General features: G+C 42.3%; 1 pseudogene; it reads left to right on the top strand.

Moving 5' to 3' along the window:
* The window catches only part of LOC128589916 (nuclear cap-binding protein subunit 2-like), a 99,771-nt pseudogene extending 73,040 nt beyond the window's left edge, over positions 1-26,731 (top strand).
* The last annotated feature ends 264 nt before the right edge of the window (positions 26,732-26,995 follow it).

Genomic DNA, 26,995 nt, shown 5'->3' on the forward strand with positions numbered 1-26,995 from the left:
GAACGCAGACACACCCCTACCTAAACCCAGTGGGAACAAGGATCTTGGCAGGCAGAAGTCAATACTTTTAATGAACAAGTTATTTTATTTGGTCTCCATCTGCCTGTTGCAGACTCCCATGCAATTCGTGTGCAAGAATAAAATCAATTCCTTGTAAAATCTCTGAATCGCAATATTCAGTGTGAAACTTCGTGGACTTTACACAAGGGGTTCCCCTGCTAAAAATGTTTTTTCTTTGTTTTTCCAACAAATTCTTGTTCATCTTTCAAAACGCTGTTCAGGCAAGGAGCCCTCAGAGGGAATGAGGGTGGGAGCTGTTGCGGCCGCAGGGCAGGGGAGCATGCAGCCACGTTGCCCAGTTGGTGAGGCTAGAACCTGGGCCTTGAAGCAGGACTGCATTAGAATCTCTGAGGTAAAATCCTGCCCCCGACCTGGAGCTCTCTGTCTCCAGCAATGCTTTTTCCAGAAAGCCAGAAGGCAGCTTCAAATATCTAGGAACCCAACCATCACCTTTATATACATGGATTTTGGGCATCTCAATATGCACAAATAGGACTTAGGATACAAATGAAAGCCAAATTCACCCAATTGCTCAGCCCAAAAGCTTGACCCCATCCTTACCCTCCTCCCACTGCCTCATACACCCCACATCCAACCTGCCAGAACATCTGGCCACTTCCTCCTGCCTCCCCCACCCTCCTCCAGGCTACACTTCATAATCTCCTGACTGTGCCACTGTCATGACTTCCGCTTCTAATTGTCTCTGTCTCACACTTGCCCCCCCACCCTTCATTCTTAGCAGCCAACCCAGTCTTTTTAAAACTTAGATCCTGGCTGGACTCAGGGCTCACACCTATAATCCCAGCACTTTGAAAGCTGAGGCTGGAGGATACCTTGGGGCCAGCTAGGCAATATATTAAAACTCATCTCTACGGGGGGGTGGGGGGGCATTTAAAAATTAGCTGGAGATGGGCGGCGCCTGTGGCTCAAAGGAGTAGGGCGCTGGCCCCATATACCAGAGGTGGCAGGTTCTAACTCAACCCCAGCCAAAAACTGCAAAAAAAAAATAGCTGGAGGAGATAGTACATGCCTGTAGATCCAGCTACTCAGGGGGCTGAGGTGGAGGGATGGTTTGAGCCCAGGAGTTCGAGGCTGCTATGAGCTGAGATGGTGCCACTCCACTTCAACCTGAGCGACAGAACAAGACCCTGTCACTACTCCTCTGGCCGCCTCTCCTACCCACTTTCATCCTGACCACAGGAAAGAGGTTGAAGATACAGAGTTGGGAGCAACTCTGCCACTCATGGGCTGTGTGATGTCGGGAAGTTGCTTAATGCTTCTGTGACTCAGTTTCCTTATCCGCGAAGTAAGAGTGATGATGATAATACTTTACTGAGCTGTTGTCGATTTAAAGAAGTCCTAAGGACAATCTCCAGCGCACACTAAGCCTGGGACCGTGCCAGTGGTTTTAAGTAACTTGATACCTTGAGTCCTTAAACTGGACAAAACAAATGAGTACAAAACGATTAGGGAGGAGAATATACTTGCAGGCTATTGTAATCGGGTTGTAAAGACACATTTTTATGAACTCTGTATCTTCAACAATGTTCATGGCAGAATCTCCCTTTGCTCTTTCACGTAAGAAAAATCTGAGAAAGAATTAAAGTCTCATGAGTGTTGTTAGCATAGGATTGATTATAGATTTTGGTCAGGTTTTTTTTTTTTTTTTAAGTAAATGTCTTAACACAGTAATTAAGTGAGATGAAGGCTATGTTAGCCGGTTTGATGTAAGCATTCCAAACTGTGTATAAAATCTGCACATTGTACCCCATAAATGCATTAATGTACACAGTTATGATTTAATTTTAAAAAAGGAAAAGAAATTAAAAAAATAAAACTCACTTTTTATTAATTCCTGACTTTAAACACACATTCCCCTGGGTGAACTATTCTTGAATTCCAAAGGGAGCTTGAAGATGCTGACTTGACTCACTCATGGAAAAGCCACACCACTGCCAAGAGCTGCTGAACCGGCTCAGGCCGGGCAGGTGAGGGCCTTGGTTGGTGCTCTTCGGCACACCCCTGCTATAAATCAACCCGCGGCAGGCTGCCCCTGCCAGCTCCGGCTTCCCCAGGGCCCATAGGCACCCAAGTAATTACTCTAACATATCTGCTCTTTTCAAAGAATAGAAAACAAAGCAACTCTATCCTGGCACAGGTGTTTTTTCTTGTCATGATGCCTTCCCTTCCCAATTCTGATGAGCTGATTTTCTTTGTGAATGGAAAAAAGGTAAGCATACAACGTGATTAATATGAATTTTTATGTACAAGGGATAGAAACCAAGCATTTTTCTTTTTACTGTGTTGCCTTTTTTTATTCCTTTAACCTCTCTCTTCTGCCTTTTTTTGAGTCATATATAGTAGGTATGAACCATAGTGTGGGTTGTTCATTCAAGTTTTGGAACAAAAATATTATTAAGGAGTGCGAGGGCTTTTTTCTTTTCTTTTTTCTTTAATTTTCTTTTAAATCAGCAAAATCTCTTTTATTTGTTATATTATGATGGGAGTGAATTCTGACACTTGGGCACTTCAGGACACAGATACAGAAAACTCACATCCTTCCTTTATTTGGATATTAGTTCTGTGTGAGTCACTATCTAAACAAGCGCTATTTTAATCCAAGGTATATATAACATTGAGGATGTTAACAGCAAAGAACTTTCAGAGGGTCTTATTTGGCCTTGATCAGTTCCATCAGGCTGATCAATTCACCTAAAGCCTGATGCTCCCCCTGCCTGGACCACAAAATAAGTGGGCCACTTTCCCCAGGACGGAAGGGAAGTGGCAATGTTCTCAGCCCTGTATCTTAATGAGAGAAACAAATAAGTGAAAAGTTTAAGGTGCTTTAAAGCCAAAATGCAAATCTAAATGTTTGAGACAATTAGGGAAAAACTAGTAAAATAATACAGTAGGAACAATATTTTCGAAATTTAATTTGTTATAATGTTCTTGCTTCTCAAGCCTCAGTTAGAGAGGATTATTGATGTTTTTCTGAAGGAGGAAATAAAGAATTTTGTGTGTCATGTAGCAAAAGAATTTCATTTTTAGGAAACTTATGAACTAAAAAAAGTGAAAGAGAAAGAACAGAACAAAGAACGCCTGAGGTCAGTGACCTTGAGTGGCCTATTTTTTATTTTTATTCTCTGTCTTCTATTTCTTCCCCTCCATAAGCATCTCTCTTATGCATTTTAAATCTATGTTCTTCCCAGCTCCTTCTAGGTGACTATTTAGAAACACAAATGTATCCTTAAAATATGTGCCATGTCTGTGTGTGCGTGTTCTTAACCTACATAAATTGCGCTGTGATGTTTAAATCTTTTTGTTTCTTTTGTGACTCAGCACTGATCTGAGATCTATCCAGGTCACTCTTTGAAAACTTGGCTCATTACCATTAAACACATAATTTTCCATGACGTGCCTACCCTTTACTTGCCTATCCAGTGCAGATACAATACTTCCAATTCCCCACTACCCCTAGAAATGCTGCAATGAACATACTATTCAGCGTCTTCTCGCCAACACTGGCAGGAGAATTTCCACGTGAGATTACAGCCCAGTGATTTCATAGGTCCTGCCCGGTGACTTTCCAGAGCACTACACGTTCCATTTCCCCCAATTCATTGTACGACAGGTGCTGTTTCCTTGCCAAATTGATGCTCCAGTGCTTGATACAGTCAGACTTTGTAACTTTTGCTGATCTGATGGGTGTAAAGTGTTGTCTCATGGTTGATTTTATTTGCATCTCTGGTTAGTCATGAGCTTGCTCCTCTTTCCACATACTTACTAAAAAGGGATTTATTTTTTCAGCACAGCATTTTTCACATGATTACTGAAATGCTTACTTTAAGTGGCTGAGACATATTTATTTTCAGTTAGAATTGCAGTTGGAAACATCTTTGATTAATTTCCTAAAGTCTGATCTTGCCTTTCTCCTTCTTCAGTTTGAAATCTTCCCATTATTTTGTGCTCTTTGGGCTCAAGGCATTGTCGTGATTGAAGGGGACAGCATTAAATCAGTTGTTGCCCTAGTTGGGCTGCTGAAGTGATGAGGAAACATTTACTGTTGACCTAGAATGTTGTATCAGATAAATCACTATCCGTATTGCACAGCACGGTTGTCATCAGACCCCCCACCCCCACCAGTATGGGGGACAGGAAGGAGGCATAGTCATCCTGGCTGACCCATCATCATCCTCTACCCTCCATCTTGTTCCCACCTTGAAATAATTTCCACTGCCACACAATTATGGTGTTAAAGGAAACCTAACTCTAATGCTCTGTTTCTGCAGTGCCACCATACTTAGTCCCCTATGCATGTCAAGTCTTAGAGTGGAGATGGGCTAAACTCTTCTCTGGTTGAGTAACTCTTCTGAGGACTTGAAAGGAAACTTGGAAATAGGAGGCATTTTATAAAGAAATAATGTGGTTTGTTGCCTTTTTGTGAGGTTGTAAAAATAAAGACACTTTTAGCAGAATGATGTCCTTTTGGGAGGGTGGGGGGTCCAGTGTTGCTATTTTTCCAGGTCCGTTGCTCTCCAACTTGTCCTCCTAATCTCATCCGACTGTACCCAGTAGAGAGGACCGCCTGTTTCCTTGCAGGGTCAGGACAAATGGCTTTCCCGTCCTGTGCCCGCTGTGATCTAGTGCTGGTAGCAGCCTAGAGCTCAATAGGAGGGGCAGGGCCGCGGATCATGCTCCCTCCACTCTTGCTTCACACACTGGCACCTCCATTTCACTGGGCAGGGGACAAGAGTGGCTCCTTCACCATATTTGATTAGTGGCAGAGGTAGTGAAGCAAACACCTTATTTTGGAAAATTTCTGGTTCCCTTTTTTTATGATTTTCTATGGCCATGAGTTAATCTGAGTCGATTTTGGAATCTGGGTATCTGTTCCCTATCTGGGCCCTTTCCGTATAAGTCTGAGAGAAAGCAATCCAGAATTTATAATTGTCATGTATGTTGGGATGTTCCCAGACTTTGAAATAATCTCCACTATTTCTCCAAAATTCTAGTTCCAAGTATTAGAAAATGTTTTGTTTTGTTTTTATTATTTTCCCTGTAAAGCCACAGCCTTCAAAAACAGGCCCCCAGAACCATGGGCAGAGTTTCCATCACACATTGACATTCTCTTCCTAAAATCCCCCTCTCCTGTCACAATGTAGGTAACAGAGAAGAAGGCTGACCCTGAAGTAAATCTACTGGTCTACCTGAGAAAAGTCCGTATCCTTTTATTGCATTGTAATCGATCTGGATTGGGTGATAAAACAGTATAGCTGGGACTTGGTGAGAAAGTCTCCTATCATTGCCAACTGACCTTATGTTCCATTTGTGGGGTCTACTTATTCAAAGAATGCATCTAAATGTGATAGATTCATGTGCTATTTGCCATATTTTTTTTTCACCTGAGCAAAACCACAAGAATCACCCAGCAAACCATGAATGTACTCACTTTGGAAATAACTTCATGACCTTTGAGCCCTATGGTCACCCTGATGGCAATTTCATATTCAGGAGTGTTAATGTAAAAACACCTCGCCAAACTTTTCTCAAGCCAGATGGTCAGAGGTCATCTCACTAACAATAGTGTCCCACAAGGACATATCACTAACTTGTCCTATACCTTTTAGTAATCCTTATCAGACAAAACAAAGCTTTATAAATATACCTCAAAATTCTAAAGTGTAACGAATGTACTTCCAGCTGCCCACCACTGGTCTTGGCCCTTCAGGACCTTCAATACACTAATACCTTCAGCAAATACTAATTCTAGAAGACTTTGTTGGCCAAGCACTCACATCTGTAATCCCAGCACTTTGGGAGGCTGAAACAGGCAGATTGCTTAAGGCCAAGAGTTCAAGACCAGCTTAAGCAAAATAGTAAGACCCCATCACTACAAAAAAATAAATAAATAAAAATTAGATGAGTGTGCTGTCATGCATCTATAATCCAACCACTCTGGATGCTGAGGTGGGAGGACCACTTGAGCCCAGGAGTTTAAGACTGCAGTGAGCTATGATGGCACCACTGCATTCCAACCTGGGCAACAGAGCAAAGAGGAAAAAAGAACAACAAAGAATTTCTTGAGTTAGGGTGCAACCACGCAGGGATAGTAGAGGGGGTGATGTGGCTGTGGTTATACAATTCTGTAATCAGATAACACGGCAGAGAGCACCCCCATGCACGCCAGAGCAGGACGGGAGGCGAAGCCTGAATGGGCTGCCGTGTCCTTCTCAGTGGGGCCTCAGTGTCAGTTTCCCGGTTCTTATGTGTTACAGCTACATGAGGTGTCATCAATCAGAGGAAGCTGGGGATGGACACAGAGCACTGTCTCCACTATTTTGCAACTTACTTTGAGAAGATATTTTAAATACAGTAGAACCTCCATTGTTGACCACCTCCCTCCACCAACCACCTCCTTAAGTTGACCAAATTTTCTTAGACCAGACAGGCACCACATATATGTATCAGAAGAGCAGGCCTGGTTCCGTATGTTGACCAGTTTGTTATGGGCCCTTGGGTGGTCAACTTACAGAGGTTCTATTGTATGTACTCCCTGAGCACCTACAAGTGCCAAGCACTTACGTTAGCCTGTCCCTGCTCCTTCATCTCCTCTCCAGACTCCACCTCTGGCTCCCCAGGCCCTTGCTGTCTGGTTTCCGACCCTCATCTTACTGCCCTGCCCAGGAAGGCCTCCTAATGTCCCTGAGCCACACACATTCCAGACAGGCCGTCATGCCTCCTCCTCCCGCCCATTTACTAAGCTTCACATCTCACTGGTACTCAGCAAGTCCTAGCCCTCTCCTTTCATGCCACTTCGCCATCACCTTCCTGTCCCTAGACGTGCTAAAATGAAGACATTCACCTGTGTTGGGAACAAGTTGAAAAGCTACAGTTCTGAACATGCTCAGAATCAGCCATAGGCAAAATCACCCCCACACACCCCCACACACAGTTATAAGTAAGTAGTTCTGGGTAAATGGGACTCACCTGGCATTTCCAGCTGCCCACTTTTGATTAATGTCAACAGATCTGGGATGGCATGGGGAGTGCTATTTTCAACTTATTTTCCAAGTGGGTGGTTCTGATGAATGGCCAATATGAGGCATAAGTATTTGTGAATAAACACAGATTTTCTTCCAAAGTTACTATCAGCGTACTACTTCAGCTTCATGGACTCCCTTGGCCCCTGCTAAAGCCCTGTCTATTTATATTCATCATTTTATATACATAGATAGATAGACAGATTTTTGTTTCTCTTAAAGCATGTCTCCATATTATACTCCAGGCTGCCACAAAACCCCAATTTGCTGCTGACGTGGGCCCTGGCTTCGGCATTATTCCCAGAGTGGGACACAGTCACACAAAGAGCAAACTTTGTCTGGAGGATCCCTGCCCAGGTCTTGGCATCCTTTAGGACCCACCTCAGCTGCCCTGCCCATACCTGCTGGGACATAGTCCTTCCTCGGCATCTCTTAGCCTGGTTTAAGAAATCTGATCTGCAGAACCAGATAATGGCCCACAGCTCCTTGGGGCAAGAAGGTGCAGCGCATCAGAGCTGCTTCATCTCCGTGAGATCCCGGCTGTGGGATAAAACCGGTAACCTGGGCTGTCTCAGAGGCACCCTTCATTGTTTGCCCTTCACACGCCCTTTGTCGCAGCCCTGACATCTCTTGCAGTTCTCAGAATAATTTCTCAGTTCTCTACTCTGACCTTGTATTCATTTGGCACATTTTATCCAGCACCGGGTGTTCAGACATCATCTAGCCAGACGCAGCCTGTGCCCTCAGTCTGGTGCGGGAGGCAATGAAGTGGCCCGTGGAGTGAGTGGCAGAGGCTGGGAATGGACACAGAGCACGGTCTGCACTGGAGCCGGGGTGGGGAGGGAAGGAAGGGAGGAGGCTTGGGTAGAAGTTTTCAGGACAAACCAAAGGCTTGAGGCCGCAGATATTCCAGGCAGCAGCCCAGGGGCCGGAGGTAAGAGAATATAGACGCTTGTGAGATTGTGAAAAGAGGGAAGAGGTTGATGTTGACAGATGTAAAGAGTTGGAGGTGAAAGTGCTCGGATGTGACAAGAAATGAAGGAGAAAGGAGCGTGAGATCCTTGAAGCAAAGGACTAGGTCTGCCTCTGACGTCAACTCCCTGCCTGGCACAGAGGGACGCAATAACTCAGAGATGAATGACCGGACTTTAGTATAAACTTTGGGTTTAACTGGACGTGTCGGCTGCTCCATTTAGTCTCAGGGAATAGTCTCAGTAAATCTCTGGATATACTGCAGGGCTGTGTTTTTTGTGGGTACTCTTCTAAATAGATCAAAAACCAAACTTGTGATGTATTGTTTGCATTTGACCTAACTAAGGTTGTTGGATTTAACATATAAAAATACTGCATACACAGTTAAATTTGAGTTTGAATGCATGGGATACACTTACACTTCAGTATCATTTGATTCTTATCTGCAATTCAAATGTAACCAAGAGTCCTATACTTTATGTGCCAGCTCTACATAATGAAGAGCTTGAGATGTGTGGACAGATGGGAGTAACTGAGAAAGGTTCTTCTACTGAGGGTGGAGGGAAGGGGCATTGAACTAGCTGTTGAAGGTCCGGAGGGCAAAACCACACCACAGAGCTCTTTTAAGCTCTGACAAAGTGAAAAGTGACCTCCATCTTTGAGCCAGACAGCAGAAATGTTCTTACCTGGAAATTTTAGGACCAAAACAGGAATGAAAGATTTCCTTGCCTTTCATGCTCTGCCCAAGGAAACCTTTTCACTAAGGTATGACCCACATTACTTTGAGCCTCTGCCTGACGGTGGAAAGCTGGACTTCCCGGAGCACTCTTGGGCTCCAGCTGGGGACAAATGACCGTAGAACTGTGTGCAGCCCCTCTGCCTGAGGCAGAGAATTTCTCCTTCTCTACTCTGACCTTATATAACCTCTACCCAGGCAGCAATTTCCAAGATAAACAAGCTTAACCTCCACCCAAGCCAATTATAACCTCCACCCATAAAATCTCATAGAACCCAAAGCAGGGGATTTACATAAGTAATTTGTTGTCCCTTTGAGAAAATACGGAAATGTCTTCCTGGAAGAAAGTAAGCACACCCTGATTGTTGACACTACCGGTGCAGGAGCCATGGCTATGAAATTAATATTCTCTAATCCCATGAGAAGGTAAAAGCATTACATTGCTGTAGCAGGGAAAGTTAAGCCTGGGCGTGGCGCAAGGATTTCTCTAAGTTCTGCACACAAACCACCTCCCACCACCTCTAAAGCAATAATGTTTCACGGTCCGGAATGTATTGTCCGCAACTCTGAATTCAGCAGGCTTTCTCGTAACCTGACCTAAGTGGCTCGAGGCTCCCTGTGGTCTTGATGTGTCCTACTTGGTGTGAATATCCATGTGGTTCACTGCTGAGATGTTAATGTTTTCCATCATAAGCTGCTGCCCTGGACCCATTGGGAGAGCTATATTTTTACCTTCCTAAAATCTGAGAAATTTTTAATTTCAAAATACATCTGGACCTGAGGTTGGCTGATAGGACAGTGTGTGTCTATTCCAGTTCATTTAGAAGCAAAAAGCTGCACAATCTCTTTAAGCAAGAAACTGGCCAATCTGGTATAAGACTCAAGAAATTGTATTGCTTGTTTTGACCATGGGGGGAAGAAGGTAAAAACTGGCTTCCTTTTCCTTGACTCCCTTCCTTCAAGTCCGTCTCACGGGTACAAAATATGCCTGTGGGGAAGGAAGCTGTGGGGCCTGCACAGTGATGTTGTCACGATACAACCCCAAGACCAAGGCCATCCAGTATGCTCTGCATCCGGCTGGCCCCTGCTCTGGGCACAGCACTTCTCCTCCCCTGCTCTCTCCAAGTGTCTCCAGCTCCCTTGCTGCCTTTGGCCACCTCTCCCTAAACTTCCTAAACTTCCTAAAGCCCAGATCTTCCCATAGACTCTCTTCCTATTTGAATCTATCATCCTGCATCCCACTCTCTCAGATTTTGCTCTATCCCTATAAAAATACTTCCTTTCCCTTTGAGTTGGAGATTTCAGGGTCACCGTCGGGCCTGAATGGCTTGATGCAAAGAAAGCAATCATCCTGACAAGAGAGTTAGGTCTTTAACAACACTTAGAGGAGGTGTCTGCCTGGAAGGGCTGAAGGAGACCTTAAATCCTGCTACGGATGCAGTCACCATCTCCTTGACCTAAAAATGTAGATCTGCTCAGTGACTGAGGGAGGTGCTGAGGAGGAGTTGTCTAGGATGACTTCCACGTTTTTGCCTTCGGGGACTGGGTGGTACAGTTTACAAATGAACAGAGGTGGGGAAAGTGGTAAATTTAGCTGTGGGGTCACTAAGGAACACTTAAAAGGAACTGTCCACCCAGCATCTAATTTAGGCTGGTCTGCTACTTAGAGAAGAGGTCTCATCTAAAGCTATAATTTACTGGAAGTTATCAGCATAAATAATAACAATAATAATAAAAAGTAATTAACATTTATTAAATACTTGTTTTGTACCAGGTACCACTCAAAGTAACTCACATATATTATTATATTTTGCCCTCCCACATACAACTTTTAGACAAACATTATTGTCACTCACATTTTTATTTTTATTTTTTTATTTACTTTTTTTTTTTGAGACAGGATCTCACTATGTCATCCTTGGTAGAGTGCTGTGGCGTCACAGCTCACAGCAACCTCAAACTCTTGGGCTTAAGCGATTCTCTTGCCTCAAGCCTCCCAAGTAGCTGGGACTACAGGCACTTGCCACAACACTGGCTATTTTTTTGTTGTAGTTGTCATTGTTGTTTGTCAGGCCCAGCCTGGATTCAAACCCACCAGCCCTGGTATGTGTATGTGGCCGGCATCCTAGCTGCTGAGCTACAGGTGCCAAGCCACGCTCACATTTTTAAAAAGAGGAAACTGAGGCTAAGAGAATTAAGTTTTAAAAACTTTCAGGAGATGGGGTGCAGTGGCACATGCCTGTAATTCTAGCACTCTGACAGGCCGAGGCAGGTGGATTGCTTGAGCTCAGGAGTTTGAGACCAGCCTAAGCAAGAGTGAGACCCGTCTCTATGAAAAATAGAAAAACCAGCCCCTTATTGTGGCAGGCGCCTGCTGAGGCAAGACAATCACTTGAGCCCAAGAGTTTGAGGTTTCTGTGAGCTGTGATGCCACGGCACTCTACCAGGGGTGACAAAGTGAGACTCTGTCTCAAAAAAAACTTGTCAGAAGTTTCATGGGCCAGTTAGTGGCCAGCAAGAAAGTGGCAGGAGCTGTCTGAGAGTGAGTAAGTGTCAGACTTACACTTAAGCCACAGAAGGAGAAATGGACAAGGAAAGATGCCCCCACCACGGAGCCCGACGGGCAGTAGCTAGAGATGAAGGAGGGGCATCGAGGGAGAAAGTGGTCACTAGTGTGAGACACCAGGGGTGGTCTGAGGACCCTGCCTCGCTCCCACAGCAGTGTCAGCAGGAGGACAGGGCTGGGCAGCACGGCGCAGTTGGTCTGGGAGGGAGTGAAGGGAAGAGGCTGTAGGAGCCCAGGAAGAAACTTGACTAAGGAAGGAGAGAAAGTTGGGCTGCCGGGTTTGGGATTTTTTTAGCACAGCAAACGCTTGAATTTATTTCTAAATGTGAGGCAATTCAGGGAAGTGAGATTCTAGAAAGGAAGAGGAGGGGGGATCATTGAAGATGGGACCAGTCCGTGCAGAGATAAGCGTGAACGGTATCCAGGAGGCAGGGTGGGGAGCCGGAAGGGTTCCGCAGCCTCTGAGCCTGGAGTGGAGGTGTGACTGCAGACGTGAGTGAGTGGTCACAGGCTGGGTGTGCAGGGAGCCCCTGCCTCTGGGTCCGGGCTGAAGCACTTGGGTAAGGCCAAGGAAAGCCACGAATGAGCCTTGGGGGAGTCACTAAGAGAAAAGGGAGGGGAGATAAGATGAAGAGGGGACAAACTGTGAGGGGGAGGGAATTGCAGACCCTAAAAAGCAAAACTGCACCTGTTGCGTGGGGCAGCCTGGAGCCCACCGTAGTTCTGTGTGCCAAGCAGGCTTCCAGGGTCCATTGTTGGTCAGCTGTGTGGCTTCAGCACTCTGTCTGTTCCTTGGAAGAGCCACATTCATGCTCTCAGCCTATGTAGAGAGGAGAGGAAATACTCCCCAGGAAAGGGACAATGTGCCCTAACTGAAAAGAGAATGAAACTTAGCCTGAGTGGGAATAAAGAAGCTAAATTTAACTGGTCTGGACCCCATACCCACCCAGCGACATGAGAACCTGGTGCTGACCACATCTGCCATTGACACAGACGATGGTGTGGGAGAGACGGTCAAGACGAGGGCAATGCTCACAGTGGCCTGCACTGGAATCTTCTGAGGATCCCTAAAAAGTGACTAATTGATCCCACCCTAGATGTTCTGATTTAACTGGGCTAGGCTACAAGCAGGGTATCTGCATTTTTTAAAGCTTTCTGCTATTGAGAATCACATGGCAAAACTTCCCCGAAGTGTTTTTATTCCTTTCTCTAGAGAAAACAAAATGGAGAGTAAGGGTCTCTTGGAGGCCCTACACAAAAAAGTCTTCATTAGTCCTTTTTTTCTTTCTACCATTCTGCACAAGCCATCTGTGAGTCCTTTCTTGGGCATATCCAGAGGTTTATGGTTTTATATCTAGTCTGCTCTGGATGGTCAGAGAAATACAGTCTCACAAGTTTCCTGAATTAACTGATGTAACTCCCTGCACTCCTCTCCACACGATTCCAATGTGTTCTCTTTACCTGATTCCATCACAGCCATTTCCCAGCGACGGCGTGCCTGGTGCCCATCTGCTCCCTCTATGGGGCTGCTGTCACCACGGTGGAAGGTGTAGGAAGCATCAAAACCAGGATTCATCCAGTGCAGGTAGGAGCGGAGGAGGTCTGGACCAGGTGTTGGCACCCCCATAGTCTAATGTGCCCCAGTTAGGTCACCAACTTTGAACCCCTTTGTGCTTTTCATTCCCACGTTGTTGCTTCATAGCTAGAGATAAGTTCAGAGATCTTTTCAAGGCTCTTTCATTGATTTTAATATATCTTAACCCCAAAAGACCTTTTCAGCCCCATCCTTGCCCTAAACTAAAATAAGAACCATCCAGACTAACAAGAGAAGATGAAATAGAAGATCCAAAGTTTATAGAGGATACTAGTGGTCTACCCCATTTCAAAATTACTGAACCCTGATGGAGAGGCCAATTATGTGTACAAATACTCCCCCAAATGCTTTTCAAAGGTCTGACAAGTAACCATATGCTACCCTACAAAGCACAGGTCAAATAACAGGCTTGCTCAAGTCAGAGGACTTTTTAAAAAAATGACAATGTTATTTTTATGTACTAAAATAGGAACTTACTGTAGGGATTGAGTTTTAAAGGCAGTGTAGAGAAAGAAAATTATAGATTGCTATATTTTCCCTTGAGACTCCTTGCTTTGGAAGGCTATGATTGGAATAGAGAAGCCAAGAGCTTTCTCTGACAGCGTGTTACCTTTGAAGGGCACTCATTGATACTGGACAGTATTAATTCACTTCACTCTTTAGATCCTGGTTTCTGTATGAAATAGAAAGTGTAATTTAGAGGAAAAAGTAAAATGCTCTGGCATCACACTCGTGGGAGTTTACTGCAACTCATTAATTGCATGACCGTGAGATGGTCTTGACTCTTCATCATATTTAAAATTAGGATGATAATAGTATGTACAGGACAATTACAAGAGTAAATGAATAGTGTGAACGGTGGGTGTCTGCCAGCCACAGCTTTGACGACTTCCTGTTCTCATTAAGGTCTCACCCCACACTTGGCTCATCACCTTCACAGGTATGGGAGCACTGCAGGCTGCACTTGTCAAGTTTATTTCTTTCAAATCTGATAACCCACGTTCTTTGTGTGTCTAGACAGCCCTGGAGCAGGCTTGTACTAGCTTAGTAAAACTGATTGTTAAATTTTCAGGAATTTCACAAGCCAGTCTTTAAACACAGCCATTATTAAAAATTTAACTCTACCAACTTATAATTCAATAAATTTTAAAATAATCCCAGCTATGGTGGGAGTATTTATACTAGTAAAATTGGCAGAAGACACAAATCAGGGCTCTTTTTTCTCCCAGAGAGCCAGTTGTTAAAAATTCTCCAGCAAGAGAGTTTGCAGCCAGGTTTATATGTCATGTCTGAAACAACTTGCTGTCTACCAATAAATCCAGCACAGCCATATTTTCCTCCAGCATTCCAGCAATGTCTATCCTGTCAGTTGAGCCAACATGAAGTATTTGGCTTTTGTCTTAGGAGCCACAGTGTTTGAGGAAAATGTTTATTTTAAAACATTTGAATTGGGCAGCACCTGTAGCTCCGTGAGTAGGGCACTGGTCCCATACACCAAGGGTGGTGGGTTCGAATCCAGCCCCGGCCAAACTTCAACAAAAAAATAGCTGGGTGTCGTGGCAGGTGCCTGTAGTCCCAGCTACTCGGGAGGCTGAGGCGAGAGAATCGCCTAAGCCCAAGAGCTGGAGGTGGCTGTGAGCTGTGACATCACAGCACTCTACTGAGGGTGACAAAGTAAGACTTTGTCTCTAAAAAAAAATGTTTTTTTGAATCAGGGAACTGGCCTGTGCTCTGGAAGCAGTTGTTTGTTGAGGAACTCTGGGGCTGGTCACGAGGCTCCTCTCCATGGTCTTCTTTGCCAAGAGCAAGTCAGAAAACATTCTGGTGAAAATGTTGAGCCAACCACGGACAGGTTATTCCTTGAACACCAAGAGAAGCCACTTGTGGGAGAAGTTGACTCTTTTGCATTATGATCCAATTGTGAGAAAAAGAGCCCTCTTCATGGAATAGAAAACAATATGCTCCCTTTAAACAATGGATTGAAAATGAATTTGATTTATAAATGAGAAGACTCAGGACATTCAAAAATCCTGCAGTATTGGCTGGGTGACCTAGCACTCTGGGAAGCTGAGGCAGGTGGATTGCTTGAGCTCAGGAGTTCAAGACCAGCCTAAGCAATATCAAAACCCTGTCTCTACTAAAAATAGAAAAACTGAGACAAGAGAATCTCTTGAATCCAAGAGTTTGAGGTTGCTATAAGCTATGGTGATGCTGCAGCACTCTACCTAGGGCGACAGAGTGAGCCTCTGTCTAAAAAAAAAAAAGAAAAGAAAAGAAAAAATTCTGCAGTGTATAGTAAAAGAAGAGGAAATTGCCCAGAATCCCTGCCTCTTGTGATTTGAAGGCCATTGTGAAGGAAAACAAGGCAGGGAAAGAAAGTTCTTCATTTTAGGACAGATGTCATTGCATCATATTTATTTACCTTTCTGGATATTTTTGTAGCCTTTAATAAAAATTTTAAATTGCCAGGGCGGCGCCTGTGGCTCATTCGGTAAGGTGCCGGCCCCATATACTGAGGGTGGCTGGTTCAAACCCATCCCCGGCTGAACTGCAACCAAAAAATAGCTGGGCGTTGTGGCAGGTGCCTGTAGTCCCAGCTACTCGGGAGACTGAGGCAAGAGAATCGCTTAAGCCCAGGAGTTGGAGGTTGCTGTGAGCTGTCTGATGCCATGGCACTCTACCAAGGGCCATAAAGTGAAACTCTGTCTCTACAAAAAAAAAAAAAATTTAAATTGCCTAAAAAAGAAAAAAAAAAAACCTTGAATCACACCCAAGCATTCTGTGACAGGCTTAGAATTGACACCCACAGAGGGACCCATGGAGTCATGTCTCCCATCTGTTCCTCCATGGAATACAGTCCTTGTATAGAGTAGACAAAGTCGATTGTCGTTTCTCATTCTCCTTTTTTATTGTTATGTTTGTTTTGTTGTGGTATTTGAGTACATAAAGTTTTTTTTTTTTTTTTAGCTTTTTTTATTTTTTTTTTATTGTTATTAACATTTCTTTCTTTTTTTTTTTATTGTTGGGGATTCATTGAGGGTACAATAAGCCAGTTACACTGATTGCAATTGTTAGGTAAAGTCCCTCTTGCAATCATGTCTTGCCCCCATAAAGTGTGACACACACTAAGGCCCCACCCTCCTCCCTCCATCCCTCTTTCTGCTTCCCCCCCCCATAAACATAATTGTCATTAATTGTCCTCATATCAAGATTGAGTACATAGGATTCATGCTTCTCCATTCTTGTGATGCTTTACTAAGAATAATGTCTTCCACTTCCATCCAAGTCAATACGAAGGATGTAAAGTCTCCATTTTTTTTAATAGCTGAATAGTATTCCATGGTATACATATACCACAGCTTGTTAATCCATTCCTGGGTTGGTGGGCATTTAGGCTGTTTCCACATTTTGGCAATGGTAAATTGAGCTGCAATAAACAGTCTAGTACAAGTGTCCTTATGACAAAAGGATTTTTTTCCTTCTGGGTAGATGCCCAGTAATGGGATTGCAGGATTGAATGGGAGGTCTAGGTTGAGTGCTTTGAGGTTTCTCCATACTTCCTTCCAGAAAGGTTGTACTAGTTTGCAGTCCCACCAGCAGTGTAAAAGTGTTCCCTTCTCTCCACATCCACGCCAGCATCTGCAGTTTTGAGATTTTGTGATGTGGGCCATTCTCACTGGGGTTAGATGATATCTCAGGGTTGTTTTGATTTGCATTTCTCTAATATATAGAGATGATGAACATTTTTTCATGTGTTTGTTAGCCATTCGTCTGTCATCTTTGGAGAAAGTTCTATTCATGTCTCTTGCCCATTGATATAAGGGATTGTTGGCTTTTTTCATGTGGATTAATTTGAGTTCTCTATAGATCCTGGTTATCAAGCTTTTGTCTGATTGAAAATATGCAAATATCCTTTCCCATTATGTAGGTTGTCTCTTTGCTTTGGTTATTGTGTCCTTAGCTGTACAGAAGCTTTTCAGTTTAATGAAGTCCCATTTGTTTATTTTTGTTGTTGTTGCAATTGCCCTGGCAGTCTTCTTCATGAAGTCTTCCCCCAGGCCAATATCTTCCAGTGTTTTTCCTATGCTTTCTTTGAGGATTTTTATTGTTTCATGCCTTAAATTTAAGTCCTTTATCCATCTTGAATCAATTTTTGTGAGTGGGGAAAGGTGTGGGTCCAGTTTCAGTCTTTTACATGTAGACATCCAGTTCTCCCAACACCATTTATTGAATAGGGAGTCTTTCCCCCAAGGTAAGTTCTTGTTTGGTTTATCAAAGATTAGGTGGTTGTAAGATGTTAGTTTCATTTCTTGGTCTTCAATTCGATTCCAAGTGTCTATGTATCTGTTTTTGTGCCAGTACCATGCTGTCTTGACCACTATGGCTTTGTAGTACAGACTAAAATCTGGTATGCTGATGCCCCCAGCTTTATTTTTGTTACTAAGAACTGCCTTAGCTATACGGGGTTTTTTCCGGTTCCATACAAAACGCAGAATCATTTTTTCCAAATCTTGAAAGTACGATGTAGGTATCTTGATAGGAATGGCATTGAATAGGTAGATTGCTTTGGGAAGTATAGACATTTTAACAATGTTGATTCTTCCCATCCATGAGCATGGTATGTTCTTCCATTTGTTAATATCCTCTGCTATTTCCTTTCTGAGGATTTCATAGTTTTCTTTATAGAGGTCCTTCACCTCCTTCGTTAGGTATATTCCTAGGTATTTCATTTTCTTTGAAACTATGGTGAAGGGAGTTGTGTCCTTAATTAGCTTCTCATCTTGACTGTTATTGGTGTATACAAAGGCTACTGACTTGTGGACATTGATTTTATATCCTGAAACATTACTGTATTTTTTGATGACTTCTAGGAGTCTTGTGGTTGAGTCTTTGGGGTTCTCTAAGTATAAGATCATGTCGTCAGCAAAGAGGGAGAGTTTGACCTCCTCTGCTCCCATTTGGATTCCCTTTATTTCCTTGTCTTGCCTAATTATATTGGCTAGAACTTCCAGCACTACGTTGAATAGTAAAGGTGACAGCGGACAACCTTGTCTGGTTCCAGTTCTAAGAGGAAAAGCTTTCAGTTTTACTCCATTCAGTAAAATATTGGCTGTGGGTTTGTCATAGATAGCTTCAATCAGTTTTAGAAATGTGCCACCTATGCCTATACTCTTCAGAGTTCTAATTAGAAAAGGATGCTGGATTTTATCAAATGCTTTTTCTGCATCTATTGAGAGGATCATGTGATCTTTATTTTTGCCTCTGTTAATATGATGGATAACGTTTATAGACTGCGTATGTTAAACCAGCCTTGCATCCCTGGGATGAAGCCTACTTGATCATGATGAATGACTTTTTTGATGATAAGCTGTAATCTATTGGCTAGGATTTTGTTGAGAATTTTTGCATCTATGTTCATGAGTGAGATTGGTCTGAAATTCTCCTTTTTGTTTGGGTCTTTTCCTGGTTTTGGTATCAGGGTGATGTTTGCTTCATAGAATGTGTTGGGGAAGATTCCTTCTTCCTCAGCTTTTTGGAATAATTTCTGCAGTACAGGAATAAGCTCTTCCTTGAAGGTTTGATAGAATTCTGGAGTGAAGCCATCTGGACCAGGGCATTTTTTATTGTTTCTTTGATCTCAGTGCTTGAAATTGGTCTGTTCAGAAGGTCTATTTCATCCTGGCTAAGTCTAGGGAGAGGGTGTGATTCCAAATATTGATCCATTTCCTTCACATTGTCAAATTTCTGGGCATAGAGTTTCTGGTAGTATTCAGAGATGATCTCTTGTATCTCTGTGGGATCAGTTGTTATTTCCCCTTTATCGTTTCTGATTGAGGTTATTAGAGATTTTACTTTTCTATTTCTCATTAGTCTGGCCAATGGTTTATCTATTTTATTTATTTTTTCAAAAAACCAACTCCTTGTTTCATTAATTTTCTGAATGATTCTTTTATTTTCAATTTCATTGATCTCTGATTTGATTTTGGATATTTCTTTTCTTCTACTGAGTTTAGGCTTAGATTGTTCTTCTTTTTCCAATTCTATAAGATCTCTTGTGAGATTGTTGATGTGCTCTCTTTCTGTTTTTTGAATGTAGGCATCTAAAGCGATGAATTTTCCTCTCAAAACTGCTTTTGCAGTATCCCACAGGTTTTGGTAGCTTGTGTCTTCATTGTTGTTATGCTCAAGGAAGTTAATGATTTCCTGTTTTATTTCTTCCTTCACCCATCTGTTATTCAACAGAAGATTGTTTAATTTCCATGCCTTTGGGTGGGCTTGAGCATTTTTGTTAGAGTTGAGTTCCACCTTTAGTGCCTTATGGTCTGAAAAGATACAAGGTAAAATTTCAATTCTTTTGATTCTGTTGATATTTGTTTTGTGTCCCAGGATATGATCAATTTTGGAGAATGTTCCATGGGGTGATGAGAAGAATGTATATTCTTTATCTTTGGGGTGGAGTGTTCTATATGCGTCTATCAAGCATAGTTGTTCTAGGGTCTCATTTAAATCTCTTACATCTTTGTTCAATTTCTGTTTAGAGGATCTGTCCAGCTCTGTAAGAGGTGTGTTAAAGTCCCCTGTTATGATGGTATTATCAGATATCATATTGCTCAGACTGAGTAAGGTCTGCTTCAAGAATCTGGGAGCATTTCAATTGGGTGCATAAATATTTAGAATTGAAATGTCATCTTGTTGTAGTTTTCCCTTGACCAATATAAAGTGACCATCTTTGTCTTTTTTGACTTTAGTTGCTTTAAATCCACATGTATCTGAAAATAAGATTGCAACTCCTCTTTTCTTCTGAATTCCATTTGCCTGAAAAATTGTCTTCCAACCCTTGACTTGGAGCTTTAATTTGTCTTTTGAAGCCAGGTGTGTTTCTTGCAGACAGCAAATGGATGGCTTGTGTTTTTTAATCCAGTCAGCCAATCTATGTCTCTTCAGTGGGGAATTCAAGCCATTAACATTTATTGAGATAATTGATAAGTGTGGTAATATTCTATTTGTCTTATTTTGTGAGAGTCCATTGCTTAGTTTTGTCTTTTGCATCAGTGTGGAGGTTAGGTTCTGTCCTTTGATTTCTGAGTTCTTACTTTGCTGCTGATCCATTGTGGTGGTCAGTGTGCAGAACAGGTTGAAGTATTTCCTGTAGAGCTTGTCTTGTTGTGGCGAATTTCCTCAATGTTTGTATATCTGTAAATGATTTGATTTCTCCATCAATTTTGAAGCTTAGTTTAGCAGGGTACAGAATTCTGGGCTGAAAATTGTTCTGTTTAAGTAGATTAAAGGTAGATGACCATTGTCTTCTTGCTTGGAAAGTTTCATTAGAGAAGTCTGCAGTAACTCTGATGGATTTGCCCCTGTAGGTCAACTGCCGCTTGCTCCTGGCAGCTTGCAGAATCTTTTCTTTTGTCTTGACTTTGGAAAGGTTCATCACAATGTGTCTTGGAGAAGCTCGGTTAGAGTTGAGGCGACCCGGGGTCCGATATCCCTCTGAAAGCAGTGTGTCAGACTCTTTGGTGATATTTGGGAAATTTTCTTTTATAATATTCTCTAGTATGGCTTCCATTCCTCTGGGGCATTCTTCTTCCCCTTCTGGAATTCCTATAACTCGTATGTTGGAACGCTTCATAAAGTCCCATAATTCTGACAGTGAACGTTCTGCTTTCTCTCTCTTCTTTTCTGCCTCTTTTACTGTCTGAGTTATCTCAAGAACTTTGTCTTCTACCTCTGAAATTCTTTCTTCTGCATGGTCTAACCTGTTGCTGATACTTTCCATTGTATCTTTAAGTTCCCTAATTGACTGTTTCAGTTCCTTCAGGTCTGCTATATCCTTTTTATATTCTTCATATCGTTCATCTCTTATTTGATTCTGTTTTTGGATTTCCTTTTGGTTATTTTCCACTTTATTAGCAATTTCCTTCATTGTTTCCATCATTTCTTTCATTGTTTTCAACATGTGTATTCTAAATTCCCTTTCTGTCATTCCTAACATTTCTATACTGGTGGAATCATCTGCAGTAGCTACCTCATGGTCCCTTGGTGGGGTTGTTCTAGACTGGTTCTTCATGTTGCCTGGAGTTTTCTGCTGATTCTTCCTCATGAGTGGTTTCTTTTATCTGTTTCCTTGCCCTAATTTTCCTTTCACTTCCTCTTGCTCTTTAAGTTCTTGTGCCTGTGGACTAAGGGTTACAGGACCAGAGGGGTGAGAAGGTTGAAGAGCAAAAAAAGAGGATGAAGGAAAGGAGGACCGAGTGATAAGAAAAAAAGAAAGATAGAGAAAGGAGAGGGGGTGGGTATAAGGAATATTGACAAAAAGAAGAGAGGCACAGAAAGAGGGAGACAGGGCAATATAGGTGTACAGTAGGGTACTTTGACACAACCTTAAAAACCCCCACCTTCTGGGGGTGCCCAGTTGCGTGGTTCCCTTGAGGTCAGCAGCTCTTTGCTAACCTGATCAGACACAGTACCCCACCTCCACCAAGTAGAGAGGAAAGACAAAAATGCTATAAATCAAACCAAAAGAAGCAAACAGAAAACTTTACGGGGATAAAATTGGGTGAAAAACCAAATTATATCGGTAGAAACACTGGCAAAAATGAAGTTGAAGTTATTAAAAAAGGCAGCAATGGGAAATTATAATTAAACTAGGAAAACTGAGAAAGAAAAAGGGATCTGTGTGGAAAAGATTGAAATTAAAAAAACAAAAGAACATCAGCAACGTCAAAATAAACAAACAAAAAAAACAACCAAACCAAAAAAAAAAGAAGAAAAAAATACACAACCAAAAACAAAGCAGTTTGTATATGTTATTGAATATTGTCTGGGCAACACGTGGTCTTCTGGGGTATGAGATGTTAGTCACAGTTCTGATACGACTGGAGGCTGCTGATTTCTCAAACCCCAGCAGGTAGACACCCTAAATCTCTCTTCAGCCTACTTAAAAGGCACTTTGAACTTGTAAACTTGCTGAGCAGAAGCTTTCCCCGCTTTCTCGCTGGAATCGCTGCTGACGTGGCTATCCACTTACTCAGTGTGCCAAAACCGGTCTCACTCTGCCCCTGAGGGTTAGGGCTGCAAGGCGGCTCAAACCCCACCCTTAGGCTACTTGGTTGCTGGGTTACCAGCTCCCACCCGTTTGTAGCTCTGCGACCCTGAGGGCAGGGCTTGCCGGGGTAGATCACTGACAATGGATCCGTGTGACCCACTGCCAAACACTATTAGCTCCGTCTGGCTCAGCGGCTCAGACTGGGGCCCTAGACAACGGCCAAAGTTCTCTGCACTCCCGCTCAGGCCTTCCCCAAGGCAGTTCAACTCAGTGCCAAGTCCAAGAACATCAAAATAGTTCACAGGTAAGGCATTACTGGTTTGCAGTCTCGCTGCTACTGAACTTACAGTTGTGGGCGGGTTTAGACGGATTGAACACACGCGACCACTTGCCGGTTTTCCACTGTTTTAGTCCTCCTCTTGGGGTCCAGAAGTCTCTCGCTGACTTCCTGTATCTTCATAGGAGTGATGATAGGCAGTTCCCACCAGCCAGAGATGCCTGGAGTCCTATCTCCCCAGACTCACGGTGCCCAGATGCAAGGAAGCTGTTACTCGGCTGCCATCTTGCTCCGCCTCCGAGTACATAAAGTTTTATGCATATAAATTAAAAGCGTGACTAGCACAGCAAAAGTGAAAGCACTTCACAATTTTCAAAGCTTTCATATAGATTGTGTCATTTAATCCATCAAAAATTCTGTAATATAGTTGGGGAAGGGGATGAAAATGACTTACCAGAGAATATGCTCAATGATTTAACATTCATTCATTTATCCTCATAACCATCCTATAAAACAGCTACATTTATCATCCAGGTTTTAATGACCAAAAAAAGTCAAGTAAGTCACCCAATGTCACTCAATCAATGAGTTGCAGTAAGGACCAAAACTCACAAGCTTGTGACTCCAGAGCATTTGACTCTAAACTATATTTCCTATTTCACAGGATCTAAAGAGTGAAGTGATTTAATTAACGTTTGCCAGTAGGCTTTTCTTGAGGGCAAAAATAAAATGCATATGATTTTAAGAAATAAAACTATTTTCCTTCCAGGGGACATATTTTACTCTGAAGTTATTTCTGGAAAGCTAATATGTAAGCATCATGGTTCACTGGTGCTATTTCTCCCAGGAAAGACTTGCCAAGTGCCATGGCACGCAGTGTGGGTTCTGCAGCCCCGGGGTGGTCATGTCCATCTACACGCTGCTGAGGAACCACCCTGAGCCGACCCCTGAGCAGATAACAGAAGCCCTTGGAGGTGAGTTTCCTTGGCCCTCTGCAGGCAGAGCCTAGGGCAGAAAGCGTTAGAGTAACTAGGTATGGCAGTCCCAGCACATGGATAGAAGCTGAGATGTGGGTTTGGGGTTCCAGGACCCTGGCCAGCAGGTAGGCCTCCTTAGTACCTGTCTGGACTCCAGTCCTTTCCAGGAAGGGCTGTTTTTGTTTTGGCAGCAGTGATGCCAGGAATTGGGGTAATATTGGTTTTGTTACAAGACTTTTTCCCTTAGTGGGACCCTTTGTCACTCTGCACAGACATTGAAACGGGCTGTTTCTAACACTTTTAGTACAATCTTTTCCAAATGTAGAAATTTGGGTAGGATAGAAGAATGAGATTCTGCTGTTTTTTTAATTAGTCTGATAGACTCATTCATTAACTTTAGTTACCAAAATTAACTTTGCAAGGAGAAAAGGCTCTCAGATAGTTTATGTTTTTATGTTCTGGTTGGGTTCATGATACGTAATAAGATAGAGGAGATGTAGACAGTAATTAGTATTCACAAATGAGTTCAGTGAACAATTCAATCTCGTAGTTTACAATCAAAAATAAAAAGGATGTTAACAAACGTTGTAACAAACGTATCTAGTTTCAAACTAACTCATCGCTAATCCCTAGAAGAAAACTAAGACATAGGAAAACTCTTTGTCCGTTTCAAGAGACAGACCTAGACAGAAACTCAGAATAAAACTAAGTAAAAACCTAAATGTTAGGTAGCTAATATATAAATATTCTCTAATATTTTCCCTTATCATTCAACAACTTCTTCACTCAAAAATTTTTTGGTTTCTCAGCAAGTACTATTAAAACTCGGGCCTATAATTTCAATTATAACTTTAATCAAACCTGAATGGATGTGAATAGTGGATAATCTTTATTCGGTAATGTAACCCATACTAATGAGGTAGAGCTCTAAAAAGCAGAAACCTTAGGATCTGCCATGCTGTTTGTTTGTTTATTGGAATATGTACAGACAATCTCGCAGAGACTGTTTCCAGATTCTATCCTGTAATTCATATAACAAATATCAAGAGGTAGTATTGTCAAGTTTGTCTAAATGCATGAAGTAGATAACCTCATTCTAGGTGTAAATAACTTGAAGAGTGTATTTTGGCAACCAACCCATTTACTTGTGCTTTTTCTAGAATTATAAATGTGAGCCACACCAACAACCTCCATGTTCGTATTTTAAGGAAAACAATAACATCCATAATATAAAGTTCAAGGAAATGTAACTAGTGTAAGCACATAACTTCTTAGATATTCAACTGTTACCAAACATTGCTTCATTTAATTTAGTCTTTTTTGCTTCAAAACTAAAGGAATACAATAGAAAATTTCAATTTCCATAATGTATTTTTCTTAGAACGAAGCATTTCTGTAATAGGTGCGGTTAGCCTTTAGTAGGGCTTGTAGACTTAGCACTGAATATGTGGTCAAGAAAGAAAACAAAATAAAAAACCCTGACACTGGCTCACACTGGCCGTGAACGTTTGCTTACAGTTTCGTTGCCTCTTAAATGCTTCCATTTCACAGCATTCTAGACCCCAAAGTTCCTTCTTCCATTCTAAAGAATTCCTAATCATACCCTACTGTACTTTTTCTTCTTTTATTTTTCTATTTTTAATTTCAGCTTGCTTGTTCATTTTCTTCGTTTGAAGTACTCTTTTTTTGTTGCTCATTTTCTTCTTCCTCTGGCGATGTTCTGTCCCGCTGTTTTTGATGTTAGTAGAGACAGGGTCTTACTCTGGCTCACTACTGCTCATACTGGTCTCGAACCTCTAAGCTCAGGCAATCCACCCGCCTTGGCCTCCCACAGTGCTGGGACTACAGGCGTGAGCCTTTTCTTCTTAGTAAAAAGGAAAGACAGATTATGGTGCTGGCAGCCCTTCTTGTGCATGTAGTTTCTTCCTAAATCATTCTTTTGCCAATATGAAAAAAAAGTATACCTGGGCAATGCCTGTGGCTCAGTGAGTAGGGCACCGGCCCCATATACCCAGGGTGGCGGGTTCAAACCCAGCCCCGGCCAAACCGCAACAAAAAAATAGCCGGGCGTTGTGGCGGGCGCCTGTAGTCCCAGCTGCTCGGGAGGCTGAGGCAAGAGAATCACCTGAGCCCAGGAGCTGGAGGTTGCTGTGAGCTGTGACACCACGACACTCTACTGTGGATGATAAAATGAGACTCTGTCTCTACAAAAAAAAACAGAGTATACCTGATACTGAAGTGGTCACATGACTGACTGGTACCAAGTTTCTGCAAAGCTTTACTTGCAGGGGTTGAAAATTCTCAAATCCTCACATAGACATTGTTCCTGAAAGTTTTAAACTGTAATTGAACCCAGTTTTACATTAACTTGTTAGTATGGAAATAATACATTCCTATGAAGAAAAATGTCCAAAAAATTAAAAGACAGGGAAAAACTCATTCATAATTTTGCCCCAAAGACACAACCACAGAATACTTTTGTGTTCTCCCAGGCTCTTTTGTGCCTAGGTTTTGTTTGCTTACTCGTGACGGTTACATACAAAATTTTTAATTGTATGAACAATTTTGATGGCATAACGTGAAAATTTTGCCAAGTTATTAAGACCTTTTCATGAATATCATTTATATTGGCTTCAAAATTTGAATATATTTTTTTATTTTATTTACTTACTTTTTATGAGAAGAGTCTCACTCTGTCACTCTGGGTAGAGTGCTGTGGCATCATCATAGTTCGCAGTCACCTCAAATTCTTGGGCTTGGGCCTCCCTCTTGCCTCAGCCTCCCTAGTAGTTGGGACTACAGGTGTCCGCCACAACATCAGGCTAATTTTTCTATTTTTAGTAGAGATGGGGTCTCACTCTTGCTCAGGCTGGTCTTGAACTCCTGAGCTCAAGCAATCCACCCACCTAAGCCTCCCAGTGCTAAGATTATAGGTGTGAGCCATCTCACCCAGCCTGAATATACTTTTTTAAAAGACAGTGGTTTCCCTCACACGTTCTACCATAGTTTGGAATTGTTGACTGATTAAAACAATACCAGGTAGTAATTGAACAGATTGTGCTGTGCTGGGGGGGCTCAAGAACAAGATTGTGTGAGAAGGCATGAAGATGGCCACACTGAGCATTTATGGGTGTGGCAGGTACAGAGTTTAGGATCAGACTGGAAAATAAGGAAAGAAGGAAAAAAAAAACTCTTTCTTTCAGGAATAAAATGTAATCACTAGGTCTATTTTTCACTTGATCTTAGCCAAAATGCCGAGAAGCAATACAGGGTCTATTCTTAACGAACATCTCCAGGGGGAGCATGTGTTCCAAAGAACTATCTTAGTGGTTTTAAGGAAGGAAGAATGTAATGACTAACACAGTTAGTTACTCCACTGAAAACAAGAAGCACAGATACACAATATATGCCTGTGTTCCCTAAAACGTGGTCTCTTCTCAATCAGGTAATTTGTGCCGCTGCACTGGATACCGACCCATTGTAGAAAGCGGAAAAACTTTTTGTGTGGTAAGTTTAAAAAGAAGAATATTCATTCTATTGACGTAAAATACTAATGAGCCTTTGCATAAAATAATCATTGTACTCAATAATCTCTAAAATAACCCCATGTTGGCTATGTTTCAATGGATTCTAACCATTGAAAGTTGTTAAAAGCCACTATTGGTATCTTTTTTAATAAACTCTTGTTGCAGAAAGACAAGGGCCCAGTGGAAAGAATCACCCA

Source organism: Nycticebus coucang, chromosome 7 (genome assembly GCF_027406575.1).
Source record: "Nycticebus coucang isolate mNycCou1 chromosome 7, mNycCou1.pri, whole genome shotgun sequence".
NCBI lineage: Eukaryota > Metazoa > Chordata > Mammalia > Primates > Lorisidae > Nycticebus > Nycticebus coucang.